The following is a 14,859-nucleotide window of genomic DNA, read 5'->3' as shown; positions in this document are numbered from 1 at the left end:
CAATGAATTGAATAGTAAGAATAATGAATTTGTTGTTAGAGTTGCAACTAGAGGAGGTAAAGTGACTCAGGAACCATTGTATCCTGAGGGCCACCCTAAGAGAATTGAGCAGGATTCTCAGAGAAATAACATTGATGCACCTAGTCCTTCTAAGAGGAAGAAAAAGAAAAATGATAGGACTTTGCATGCTTCTAGTGAACCTGTTGTAGACACACCTGAGAATCCTAATGATATTTCTATCTTTGATGCTGAAACACAATCTTGTAATGAACATGAACCTAGTGATAATGTTAATGATGATGTTCATGTTGATGCTCAACCTAGCAATAATAATGATGTAGAAATTGAACCTGCTGTTGATCTTGATAACCCACAATCAAAGAATCAACGTTATGATAAGAGAGACTTTGTTGCTAGGAAGCACGGTAAAGAAAGAGAACCATGGGTTCAGAAACCCATGCCTTTTCCTCCTAAACCATCCAAGAAAAAGGATGATGAGGATTTTGAGCGCTTTGCTGAAATGATTAGACCTATCTTTTTGCGTATGTGTTTGACCGATATGCTTAAAATGAATCCTTATGCTAAGTATATGAAGTATATTGTTACAAATAAGAGAAAGATACCGAAAGCTGAAATTTCCACCATGCTTGCTAATTATACTTTTAATGGTGGAATACCAAAGAAACTTGGAGATCCAGGAGTACCAACTATACCATGCTCCATTAAAAGAAACTATGTTAAAACCGCTTTATGTGATCTTGGTGCCGGTGTTAGTGTTATGCCTCTCTCTTTATATCGTAGACTTGATTTGAATAAGTTGACACCTACTGAAATATCTTTGCAAATGGATAACAAATCAAATGCTATACCTGTCGGTATTTGTGAGGATGTGCCTGTTGTGGTTGCAAACGTTACTATTTTAACGGACTTTGTTATTCTTGATATTCCTAAGGATGATAGTATGTCTGTTATTCTTGGAAGACCCTTTTTGAATACTGCAGGGGCTGTTATTGATTGCACCAAAGACAATGTCACTTTTCATGTTAATGGTAATGATCATACGGTACACTTTCCCAGGAAACAACATCAAGTCCACAGTATCAATTCTATTGGAAAATTTTCAACAATCACTATTGGAGGTTTTGAATTCCCTCTTCCTACTGTCAAGAAGAAATATGATATTCTTATTGTTGGGGACATGCATATCCCCGTTGACGTAACATAGTGTTATTTGAAATTTCTCCGGTTCCGTGTTATTCGGAATGAGTTTGTTAACAAGAGTTGTTCAACCTTGTTAGTGGATTTCTTTTGATGAGCATGAGATGGATGAAGTTAGAAGGCACAACCTTCTGTACCCTCCTTTTACTTTCTGTTATTTATATTAAATAAAGCAAAAATAGTAATTTATGTTAGTTTCCTGAATTATCCATGCAATAAAAAATACCTCGAAAATAAAAGTTCTCCAAATGCCCTGAAAATTTAATATGATTTTTTCTAGAATATTTGAGAATATCTGGCACTAAGAACACATCAGGGGGAACCAGCACCTGGCCACGAGGGTCCAGGGCGCGCCCTACCCCCTAGGCGCGCCCCCTGCCTCGTGGGCCCCTGATGGCCCCCCTCCACTTATTCCAGCCACCACACACTCCTTCCTCCTAACACCAAATCACCAACCAGCTCAAGCACGAGTTCTAGCTCATCTTGCTGCCATTTTCGATCTCCTAGCTCAGAGCTACAGTCACGAAACTGCTTTGGGGGATTGTTCTTTGGTATGTGACTCCTCCAATGGTCCAATTAGTTTTTGTTCTAGTGCTTTATTTATTGCAATTTTTTGCTGCTTAGGTGACCATGTTCTTGAGCTTGCATGTCAAATTTATGTGGTCAAAAGTAGTTTTAATGCATGATATGGCCTCTAGGCGCTTGTGGGAGTAGTTGCTATCAATTTTGTTGAGTTTGGTTCACTTTTATTTTGAGTTACTAAAAATTTCAGAAATTTTTCAGAGGAAGAAATATGTTTAGGAAAATGTACCAAGGTGGTTCTTCAAGGAAGCAAGGACCCAGGCCCGCAATGCGTGAGCTGGACGATGAACCACCGAGGGACGCTCAAGTGCGGCCTTGTGAATGGCTGTCAGAAGATTTCATGGTCCAAGTAGGAATCAAGGAGGAATTTGAAGCATATGTGCGTAACGCCGATCTTGAGAGCTTCATGGCAGATAAGTGCCGTCATTACCACTACCTCACTGATTCCTTTTGAGAAGGTTTGAATTTTCATCATCATGCAATTATGAAATTGTCCTATTTGATCTTTATGATAAATCTTATACCATGGACTTAGAAGATTTTAACACTGCTTGTAAACTCCCACAGTGGGGTAATGTTAGTGAACCTCGCAAATCTGAATATAGAGACTTTCTTGCTAGTATAACTGTGGGGGAATCTAGGGAAATCACGCAAGCTACCATAGGGAGCATTCATTTTCCTGCTATACATTATTTTGCTCTCTTTTTAGGTAGATGCATAAATGGTAATGATGAGGCATGTCACTTGTGTGTGCCAGATCTTAGTGTTCTCAAGAGTGCTGTATTAGGAGATAGACAATATAACTTGGGGGCCATTGTTGCACGAAGGTTGCATAATAACAAAATTAATGGAGATTTCTTTGGTGGAATTTACGCAACCCATTTAGCTATTTTTCTTGAGATACCCATACGTGGAGATGATATTGAGTTGCCTCCTTCTTATTTAGATTATAATGCCATGGTTCGTCATCAGTTTGTTGAGAGGAACAATCAGTTCCTTCAGTACTGACTAATCTTTGACAGACGACGCACCTATCACGCCGCTCTCCCTGCTCCTGCCTTCTTTGACTTTCAGGCAAAAGGGAGATATGTTATAACCAGGGAGGAGGCGACCGAGTATGAGAGGAGGACGGAGGCAGCTCGCCTCCAAGCTGCACCTCGTCGGGCAATAGCTGATGCATCTCAGTACGACCCCAGTTTCAACTTCGGATATCCACCAGGCCATCCGTGGCCATAGACCAACTTAGGCCAAAAGCCTAAGCTTGGGGGAGTACGTATTTCTCACCGACATTACATTCATGTTCACACACTCATGCTAGTTGTCGGTGCTCATACTTTTTCATTGTATCATCCATGATAGTTTATTTTCTTTTTAAGCTTTCTTCTTGTGTGTTTGAAAAATCCTTAAGAAAAACCGAAAAAATTAGTTGTAGCTTTTAGCTAGTTTACTCTCCATGCCTGTAGTGGTAGTAATTAAAAAGATACCCCCAAAAAATTTCTCGTTCTTCTTTTGCTTGTTGGGAGCTTTCCCGTGTAAATAGTTTTATTTCTTTTCTTGTTTTTTGGGGGTCGAGAGGAGAAGACCATAATGAAAATGTTGAGTGGCTCCCATATGCATTATTGTTGATCTAACAAAGAGCCCATATTACCTTGTCTTCTCTCTTGAATTGAATGCTTGCAGATTCCAGCTTAGTCCAATGCATGTGCACTATTATTATTATCCACACTATTCGGTCGTGCAAGTGAAAGGCAAGAATGATGATAATATGATGAACTTATTGGGATGAGAAAAGCTGGTATGAACTCGACCTCTCTTGTTTTTGTAAATATGATCGGTCCATCGTTCCTGATTCAGCCTATTATGAAAGAAACATATTTGCAATGACAATTAGAGATTATAGTTGCTTATGCCATGCTTAATTAGCTAGGAGTTTATAATGGTTTACCTTGCGTGTCAACATGCTATTAAAATGGTTGTGATGTGGTATGATAGGGTGGTATCCTCCTTTGAACGATTCGAGTGGCTTGACTTGGCACATGTTCACGCATGTAGTTGAAACAAAATCACATAGTCTCTACGATATTTATGTTCATGGTGAATTATATCCTACTCATGCTTGCATTCGGTGTTGATTAATTTTAATGCATGTTCATGACTGTCGTCGCTCTCTAGCTGGTCGCTTCCCAGTCTTTTTCTAGCCTTCACTTGTACTCAGCGGGAATACTGCTTGTGCATCCAATTCCATAAACCCCAAAGTTGTTCCATATGAGTCCACCATACCTACCTATATACGGTATCTACCTGCCATTCTAAGTAAATTTGTATGTACCAAAATCTAAACCTTCAAATAAACATTCTATTTTGTATGCTCGAATAGCTCATGTATCAACTAGGGCTGTCTGTATCCTCCATGCTAGGCGGGTTATTCTCAAGAGGAGTGGACTCCGCTCCTCACTCACGAGAAAATGGCTGGTCACCGGGATGCCCAGTCCCATGCTTTAAGAAAATCAAATCAAAATAATTGCAAACAAAACTCCCCCACGATTGTTGTTAGTTGGAGGCACCCGTTATTTCGGGTAAGCCATGGATTGACGCTTGGTGGTGGTGGGGAGTATAAACTTTACAATTCTGCTTCGGAACCGCGTATAATGTGTGTAGCATGGAAGATATCGAGATCTCTCGGTTGTTATGTTGACAATGAAAGTATACCGCTCAAAATATTATTCATATCTATTTCAAAACCGAGTTCTGGCACCTCTACAAATCCCTGCTTCCCTCTGCAAAGGGCCTATCTATTTACTTTTATGTTGAGTCATCATCCTCTTATTAAAAAGCACCAGTTGGAGAGTACCACTGTCATTTGCATCCATTGCTGTTAGTTTACATTGAGTATGACTTGACTAGATCTCTTTTACCATGAATTACAATGTCTAGTCAGTCCTTGATCTTTAAAGGTGCTCTGCATTTATGTTTTGCGGTCTCAGAAAGGGCTAGCGAGATACCATCTTGTTATATCATATCATGATTGTTTTGAGAAAGTGTTGTCTTCCGAGATTTATTATTATTGCTCGCTAGTTGATTATGCCATTGATATGAGTAAACATGAGACCTAAATGTTATTGCGAATGTGGTTAGTTCATAATCTTTGCTAAAAACTTGAATGCTGGCTTTACATATTTACAACAACAAGAGCAAATAGAGTTTGTAAAAGTTTTTCTTTATCACTTTCAGTTTATCAACTGAACTGCTAGAGGACAAGCAAAGGTTTAAGCTTGGGGGAGTTGATACGTCTCCGTCGTATCTACTTTTCCAAACACTTTTGACCTTGTTTTGGACTGTAACTTGCATGACATGAATGGAACTAACCCGGACTAATGTTGTTCTCAGCAGAATTGTCATGGTGTTATTTTTGTGCAGAAATAAAAGTTCTCGGAATGACCTGAAAATCAACGGAGATTATTTTTGGAATTAATAAAAAATACTGGCGAAAGAATCAAGGCCAGGGGGCCCACACCCTGTCCATGAGGGTGGGGGGCATGCCCCCCTGCCTCGTGGTGCTCCACCGACATAAACTCCAACTCCATATATTCGTATTCGGGGAGAAAAAAATCAGAGAGAAGGATTCATCACATTTTACGATACGAAGGCACCACCAAGCCCTAAAATCTCTCAGGAGGGCTGATCTGGAGTCCGTTCGGGGCGCCGGAGAGGGGAATCCGTCGCCATTGTCATCATCAACCTTCCTCCATCACCAATTCCATGATGCTCATCGTAGTGTGTGAGTAATTCCATCATAAGCTTACTGTATGGTGATGGGTTGGATGAGATTTATCATGTAATCGAGTTAGTTTTGTTAGGGTTTGATCCCTAGTATCCACTATGTTCTGAGATTGATGTTGCTACGACTTTTCTATGCTTAATGCTTGTCACTAGGGCCCGAGTGACATGATTTCAGATCTGAACCTATTATGTTTTCATGAATATATGTGAGTTCTTGATCCTATCTTGCAAGTCTATAGTCACCTACTATGTGTTACGATCCGGCAACCCCGAAGTGACAATAATCGGGACCACTCCCGGTGATGACCGTAGTTTGAGGAGTTCATGTATTCACTATGTGTTAATGCTTTGGTCCGGTACTCTATTAAACGGAGGCCTTAATATCCCTTAGTTTCCAATAGGACCCCGCTGCCACGGGAGGGTAGGACAAAAGATGTCATGCAAATTCTTTTCCATAAGCATGTATGACTATATTCGGAATACATGCCTATATTACATTGATGAATTGGAGCTAGTTCCGTGTCACCCTATGTTATAACTGTTGCATGAATAATCGCATCCGACATAATTGTCCATCACCGATCCATTTCCTACGAGCTTTTCCTATATTGTTCTTCGCTTATTTAATTTTCCGTTGCTACTGTTACAATCACTATAAAATCCAAAAATATTACTTTTGCTATCGTTGCCACTACTATCATATTACTTTGCTACTAAACACTTTGCTGCAGATATTAAATTTCCAGGTGTGGTTGAATTGACAACTCAGCTGCTAATACTTGAGAATATTCTTTGGCTCCCCTTGTGTCAAATCAATAAATTTGGGTTGAATACTCTACCCTCGAAAACTGTTGCGATCCCCTATACTTGTGGGTTATCAGTGAGCATCATCGAATTGGTGATGGAGGATGGTTGATGATGACGATGGCGACAAATTCCCCTCTCCGGAGCCCCGAATGGACTCCAGATCTGCCCTCCCGAGGAACAACAGGGCTTGGCGGCGGCTCTGTATCATAAAACATGATGAATCCTTCTCTCTAATTTTTTCTCCTTGAAAGAGAATATATGGAGTTGGAGTTGAGGTCGGTGGAGGTCCAGGGGACCCAAAAGGTCGGGTGGCGCGCCCCCACCCTTGTGGCCAGGGTTTGCCCCCCCCCCTCCACTTGATTCTTTCACCAACATTTTTTATTAATTCCAAAACTTATCTCCGTGAAGTTTCAGGTCATTCCGAAAACTTTTTATTCTGCACAAAAATAGCACCATGGAAATTATGCTGAAAACAGCGTCAGTCTGGGTTAGTTCCATTCAAATCATGCAAGTTAGAGTCCAAAACAAGGGCAAAAGAGTTTGGAAAAGTAGATACGGCGGAGACGTATCAGTGCATCATTTACTCGAGCCTTTGCGCACCAAAGAAAGACACGACAAATCTTGTTCATGGCCGAGATAGTCTTTTGTGGTATGTCCAATGGCATATAGTACAAACTATACAAGAAGAAGACGCCCACTCTTGGGCATCGTAGCAGCCTTCCACTTTGGCAGGGCTCCTATAAGCTGGTCCACCAGGCCTGATAGTTGAGCAATTGATTGCTTGCAGATGGTGAGTGGTAAGCCGGGGTACTTGCATGGAAAGGTACCACTCGGGCATCCAAGAATACTCTCCACTCTCTCCATAGTTTCCATCAAGCAACGAATCAGATAGGCAACATTCTTGTTGAGATTGACATGAAGTCCTGAAGCCTCACCGATGATATGAAGAAGTGATGCACAAGCATGTAGGTCTTGATCATTTGGCTTGGTGAAGATCATGAAATCATCAACGAACATGGACAACCGATGCTTCACACCCCTCCTCCAAGAGGGGTTAGAATTCCCCTAGTAGTAGCAAGGTCAAACATCCGCTGCAGTGGTACCATGATCAAGATGAAGAGCATAGGGAATAGAGGGTTCCCTTGCCTCAAATCCTTCTAGTTATAGATGGGCCTCTTAGGTGCTTCGTTAACCATAATTCCGGTGGAAGAATTTGCTAGTAGTCACATATCCATCGATTCTAAAGCCCATTGTGCTCAGAACCTCCACCAGAAATGGCCATTGTACCGAATCGAATGCCTTTGAGATGTCCAACTTCAACATTATTGCAGTTTCCCGGAGTGCATGAAGGCGGCGGGCCGTGCACTACACAAGCATGAAATTATCATGGATGGATTGGCCCTTGACAAACGCACTTTGGTGTTTCCCCACAAGCATTGGTAAGTCCACTGCAATTCTATTGGACATGACCTTGTCGAAGATTTTGATCACTCTGCGAACAAGACTCACTGGTCTCAAGTCCTTGATATCCACCGCCCCATCCTTTTTAGGAAGAAATGGCATAGTGGCCTTATTAATCGTCAGTGAACCTCTCATGTTACCATGGTAGAAAGAATCCATCGCTCTCATAAGGTCCATCTTTATGATGTGCCAACAAGTAGCAAAAAAACTTCACATGAACACATCCAGTCCCGGTGCCCTGTCCGGTGGCATCGCCTTTACCACATTCTCCACTTTGCCTCCATGAAAGGTTCCTCAAGGTGAGACAGGTTCATGGATGGAAGATGACATAAGGTCAAATCAATGGAATGATCCCTTGTTGGGACTCTCCACACAAATTGGAGTAATATGTGTCAATGGATTATGACAAGGTAGAGTTCATGCAAGAATTGGTGGACATGCAACCACATGCACACCAATCATTCGACGATACGAATACACATGACAATGATTAGAGCACACTAAAATTTATTCAGAGCAAAAAATATATATCTCAAACATAAAATTTAGTTGAAGTACATGGTTCAAATATAAAATTCAATGACTTCTCATGTGTATCCACATATGCTCCACAAGATCATTGATTAGTTGCACGTGCATCAGTTGATCTTAAAGTTGTCGATGCATCTCTAGAAAGTTCACAACATGCTCTACATCTTGTCCAAGAGGCGGATATGTACTCCAGACTTCTCAAAATTATGTATGTGGACTGCACCTTTACTCTTATCCTCCACAATTATACTATGCAAGATTACACATCATGTCATCAACTGTCACAATGTCTTTGGATCCCAAATCATTCCAACTCCATGAGCAATACCCTAATGGCTGTGAAGCAGTCATAGTGCCCTTTCCACATCCTTTCTAGCACCTTCTTGCATTTGTGCAAAGAGCTTGCATTTGTTACCTTAGGGATCGGGTATAATTTTCACAAGCGCCATCCAATTAGGATAGATATCATCCATTCATGGTGTAGTTGCATGCTGGAGCATCCCACATAGAAGTCACTTGCACATCGAAGATCACGGGAGAACATTGATGTCATTATGCAAACCTGACATGCAAAAGAAAGCATGACAAACCCACAAGTCCTTTGATGTCATTGCATCAACTATGATTGTGATATCTTTGGTGTGACGTTGGTACAACTCACGCAAACCTGTCAGGCGGTTCTTCCATTGTCAGTGCATGCAATCAACTGAACCAAGCATACCTGAGAAATCTCTCAATGCTCCAATTGTCAATAACGTTTCTATGCCTGCAGTAGTTGGTTTTCCCAGGTACTCCGGTCCAAACATATGCACCATAATGAGCAAAAATTTCACTGTCATTTGAAGGCATGTGCTCTTCCCCATACAAACAATCTCATCAATGGCATCTGCAACTTTACCATATGCAAGCATGATCAAGGCAGATGTACATTTCTACATATGAGAGAACGACTACTGTCTGCAATAATCGTTCGTTAGCTTGAGTAAGGATCATATGCCTCCACAACAATCACTGTGCTTAAGAACAATGGTTTGCTCATCTAGAAGTGATGCCGGAAAACCCTGTCATGGTATGTTGGGTTGAGTTTGAAGTAGTCCTTATAGAGACTCTGTGCGCCAGAAATCCTATCTCAGGGAACAACTCTCCTGGCATGTAACGAACCCTTGAAGTTCAGAACATGTTCCACTTGCATCTTTATTTCTGGATACTCATCATCAATATCATATCAAGATCTTTGCTATCTAAATCGAACAAATCGTTGAACTCCTAGTATATTAATTCATCAGGCTCCTTGTTCTCGAATTCATCATCTCATGAATCCACCATTTTATTACAAATGAGAGAAGTTCATAAAAATAGCTCGGGCATTTCATCAAACATGAGGTGAGGTGTATTTACAAATGAATCCATCATTTTCTTACAAATGAGGGCGAGGTGTATTTCCGAAGGAGTAGGACGCAACATGGCGGTGTATGGAGCACGAGGACGACTAGGAGTGGTTTTGGATAGGTGGCGGTGGCACTGTGTGTTGGGGACGGGGACATACCTAGGATGGCGATTGCGATAGAGTTGGGGAAGGGGCAACACAAACAAGGCAGAAGAGAGGAAGAGTGCTGGTCGGGCGAGGGTGGGGAACGATTTGGAGAGATTTGGGAAGGGGTCTGGCCTATCGATCAGACATGGTGGACACGTCCGGGCATCCCATATCTTCCCCACCTATGGCTAGGTTTGAGGGGGCGGGAGTGGGTGGTAGATGCTCTTAGCACGCAATAGAAATAACAAAGTTCATGGGCTAGTAAAGAAATGGTGGGTCACACACCATGGTAATGATTTTTTTCTACAAGAAATTTTAGAGAACTTTATTCAATAAAAATGATCTTAACCAGAGGGTTGCTGATTATGAGAAGGTTCGGAATCTAGCTAGTTATCCGTAACCATCAGTGTACAAGCACGCCTCACACAAAATAGGTCGGTAAATTTGCTGATCTAGGTACGTGTTGAATTACAAAATGAATAAAAGATGAATCTGGCTCTCCAATTTCAGCAAGAATCGGTGCCACAACCGAGAGAACATCGTGATGAGAGTTGTAGAGGTTGACCAATGGCAGACAATTGGTCTCCATTATCACATCTAAGCCTTGGAGATTCGGACGATGGTTTCTTTATCACACTTGGATGATAGTTTTACTATCTACATTATGTCATCATGCTTATTGCAGTGCTCTATTATTGTAAACTTAATACTTCGAGATGCATGTTGGATAGAGGCCTTGGGTGGAGTATTAGTTGTAAATGTAGTTGGATAATAGTCCACATATCATAGACATAATTACTATGCAAGATTATTCCATGAATGATCATAGTCATAAATATTGCAATTTAATCGATGCCCAACTGTAATTTGTTCACCACACCACATTTATTTTGTTTGAAGAGATGCCACTAGTGAACCTATGGCCCCGTGGGTCTATTTTCCTTTACTGAAAACATCATCAAAGATATTTTTCCTTGATGTACCCCTTTATTTATTTTATCTATCTATAAATTGCTACCATGCCGTGCAATTTACCCTTGTAACTAGTAGGACAATAAGTTCGATAACCTTCTTGAAACGTTGGGAGCAAGAGTGTCTTGTGTTTTGTGTTCAGGTACCGAGGATTTTTTGTTGTTGTAGAAACTTCTACTTGTTCGATAAACCTTGGTTCTCAATCGAGGAAAATACTTATTGCTATTGCTCAACACCATCATGGCAAGACATAGTTAACCGCTAGGGCAACGAAGCTAGGGACAATTGTATTGTGAGATTAATCATTTTTGTGTTGTACGAGGAACACTTGTAGAACAAACAAACTCTATTCTCTTCTGAATTAATAGATGAAGCAAATCAGAGGCTCTCCATTTTGAAGAGAAAATCTAACTATGCCCCATTGAATCGACGTCACCTCATCTGAGCTTCATCACTCATCCATTCCCCTGGCCCAAGCTTCGAGCTCCATCACCTTGTTGTCCCATTCGGCGTCGTTCTTGAGGTCGGCCAACTAGACTTTCATCAACAAAACTATACTTTTCTAGAATACCTAGGACATTTCTTTCACAATTTACAACCACATGGCTAACTAAGAGCATCTACAGCCAGACCTAGCAAGTCTGGTCCCCTAAACGTCTGTGGATGCGCCCGAACGTGTCCACGGACAGTGATCGATCACCCCTCAAATGCATGCGTCCACAACTGTGTACCTCATACCCCCCCCCCCCCCCCCCAATCCATGCTATCCATGAAACATGGGAGAAACTACGTACATCAACATACAAAACATTGCAAACAATCGGACATAGATCAACCTAAATCCATACAGACATAGCATCACAATTCATTGGACCAAAAGAGGTTGTTCATCGCCAGCAAATGGACATGGATTCAAACTAAAAATTAACTAAATACCAAATGAAGACGGACATGAGCATATAAAATCACCATTTTCTTGCCGCCTCCTTCCCCTTGCAGTCACCGGAGTGTATCTAGTCCTCCGCGTAGGCATCGACGGCGGGAAGGGCATCATCAGAGTCATCATAGCGGTTGTAGTCATCAGTATCGACCGTTGGCGGGAGGAAGCTACCTCCGCCACCACCACCCTCTCCTTGCCCGCTGCCTCTCGCGACGTGCGGCACGTGCCTCCGATTCAGGAGTCCACATCCACGGTGGCACGGGCACAAGCACTCACCGATGACTGGGATTGCCGGAGGGGTTGGAAAGGGCCTCAAGGTAGCGGAGCGGACCACCCGGTGCATGGGCCGACACCGCGTCGACGGGCGACAAGGGACGATGCGGAGCTCGAGCCACTGCCCCTATCCACCCGTGACTGTTGCAACACGGTGCAGACGGCGACCACCTCATTGTCGTTCACCTCTGCCTCGCCGATAAGGGCGTCCTAATCAACGGGGGTGTTCCCGCAGCCGGATGCGCTGTCAGTGCTTGACATTGGGAGAGGAGGGGGCTTTAAGGGGAGAGGAATCGACGGAGAGTGAAGCAGAGAGTAATATAGTGAGGTAGGATTTCATCAGAGGATTTTAGTGGAGACGGAGTGTGGTCGATGCGGGACAGCATGGGTCGGTCCGGCCGCGTCCGGCCCGCCTTATGGTTGGGCTGGATACGAGAGGTATGGTCAGCCGGAACGTACAAAGGCCGTTTGAGGAAGCCAATTGGGTTTGAAAAAACTGACCAGACACTGATGCCGTCGTCCACCCAGTCAAAATAACTAGTCGAGGCTCTAATTTGCCAAACAACATTTCTCACCACATCTTATTTCACCACACAAGCAGTTAGCAGTTTTGACAACACATCTATCCCAAACTAATGAAGCCTAATTGGTGTCAATCTCGAGCCTCCACAAAAGTGCATAGTACCTGAGCTCGCTTAACAGTAGTAACTGTCAATGCTTTCAATAGACCAAGTTACGAGGAAGATTAAGGAATCAATCACTGATTAATGTATGGGTTACGAAGAAGATTAAGCAAATTACGTGTGGTACCCCGCGAGTGAAGGTGCGTGTGCACGTGGCCTCAAGTTTCATCGAAGAGTTCCATCGCTCTTGGGATATGCAGCCGTTCGACCTCCCACGACGTCGAAAAAGCGTCGTCTGGGGCCAAACCGATGTTTAATCTAGACATGAGGGTAATTGTGTTCCCAGTCGTCGCCCTCAGGTCGCCCTCAAATCGGCGCGCAAATTCGGCGATTTGATTTAAATTTGTACAAACTCGATGATTTCATTCAAATTTGTACAAAAAAACAGAAAACAAACTACGCCTACTACGCCGCTGTCGCCGCCCGCCTTCTACATGCCGAGGAGCCTATAGAACCGGGTGTAGTCGCCGCCGCCACCGTCATCGTCATTGCCGCCGCTCTACGTCCCGCTGGAGCCGCCGTCGTCCTTGCTGCACCCCTGCCGGCAGCGACGAACGTATGCGGGCGATCTCGGCGCGCCGTTCAGCCCCGGTGGGCACCAGGACGCCACCGGCGCTCAGCCTCCACGAGCCTGACACCCGCATGTCTCGGGGCGCCGGATAGTCGGCCTCATAGAGGAGGCGCGCCTCGTCCTCGCGAAAATGGCGTCGGTCGAAGCCGTTCACCGCCGCGGCGTCGCCTGGGTATCGCTCGACCATTGCTCGTCGGCGGGAGAAGAGGAGGAGAGTGGCTTCTGTGGCGAGACGAGGCGAGAGAGGAGGAGTTGTGGCGACTGTGACGTCCACCGGCGGGGAGGCCGGCTTTTATAGCCGAAGCGGGGCGGTGAGAAGCTGCCCGCCGGGTGCCACGTGGCAGGAGCGGGCAGGACGCGCATCACGGCGCCTTCACTGCGCCATCCGTGAGGCATCAATGGAAAGCTGACCGGCGCGGCAGCCTTGGCATTGATTCCCGCGGGAACCAAGACGATGAGGACGATGAAGCGGCGTGTCGCTGACTCGGCGGGCCCATTCCCGTTCGTGCCAAAATCAGTTTCCCAGGCGCCCCCGACGTGCCGGGTTCGGCCTGGGTCCACCGACGCCAGTTTTGGCCCAAACCAGCGAAAACAGACTCCTGGGGACGCGACTGTGCCGCAAAATCGGCGTCGGCGCTAAAAAATGGCCTAGGGGTGTTGTTGGGGGCGCAACTGGAAATGCTCTAACAAGATCGCTAATGATATTATCTTAGGGCATCTCCAACACTGGCGTGTAAACCGGACATCGCATCCGTCCACAGATAATGAGGACCAATCTACGGACACGGATGTGGAAGACGGCCATCCAACGATATCCATACACATTTCAAACCGCATTTCAACTAACCGAACGGAATTCATCAAACACAACGGAATTCATCAAAATTCAGATACAAAATAACACAAATTATCCATACATAGCATGCAAATAAGTCTAGTACAACAATAGTTCAAATTCAACAAGAAATATTTCAAATTCCTACTTTGATTAACCCGATGTTCAACAAGTATTTCATGAACAGATCATGTCGTCCCACACATACTGCCCTTGAGCTTCATCCAACAATGTATGTATGTAAATAGTCCACCCTATAGCCAGTGTTAATCACGCAACACGTATAGGCTACACAATGTGTAGAGCAACATTGAGTGTATAAATCAATAAATCGACAAGTTGAACAAAAAGAAGGTGATCAAAAACGCGTTTGATTTTGACTCGCCGCCGCCAGGAGTCTTCTCGCCGCTGCCCTCGGATGGCTCCCTTCCGCCAGCGACCTCGGTCGTCGGGGGTGAGGGGGGTCACCGAATCCACGCCTATGGATCGTTTTCAGACTCGTAGTTTAGTTTTTTAGGTTGTGCATCATCATGACTTCGGTGGAGGCAATGGCGACGCTGAATAAAGATTCTTCAGATCCTACTCCGACGAGGTGATCGGTCCTGTGGTTGGGGATGAATTAGGAAACCAGTCTGTTTACGCAAGGATGGCGTGGCGGCAACAACATCCTCA

This window comes from Triticum urartu, chromosome 5A, assembly GCF_056163025.1.
Source record: "Triticum urartu cultivar PI428250 chromosome 5A, HENAU_Tu73, whole genome shotgun sequence".
Classification (NCBI taxonomy): Eukaryota; Viridiplantae; Streptophyta; class Magnoliopsida; order Poales; family Poaceae; genus Triticum; species Triticum urartu.
This window is presented reverse-complemented; position numbering follows the sequence as displayed.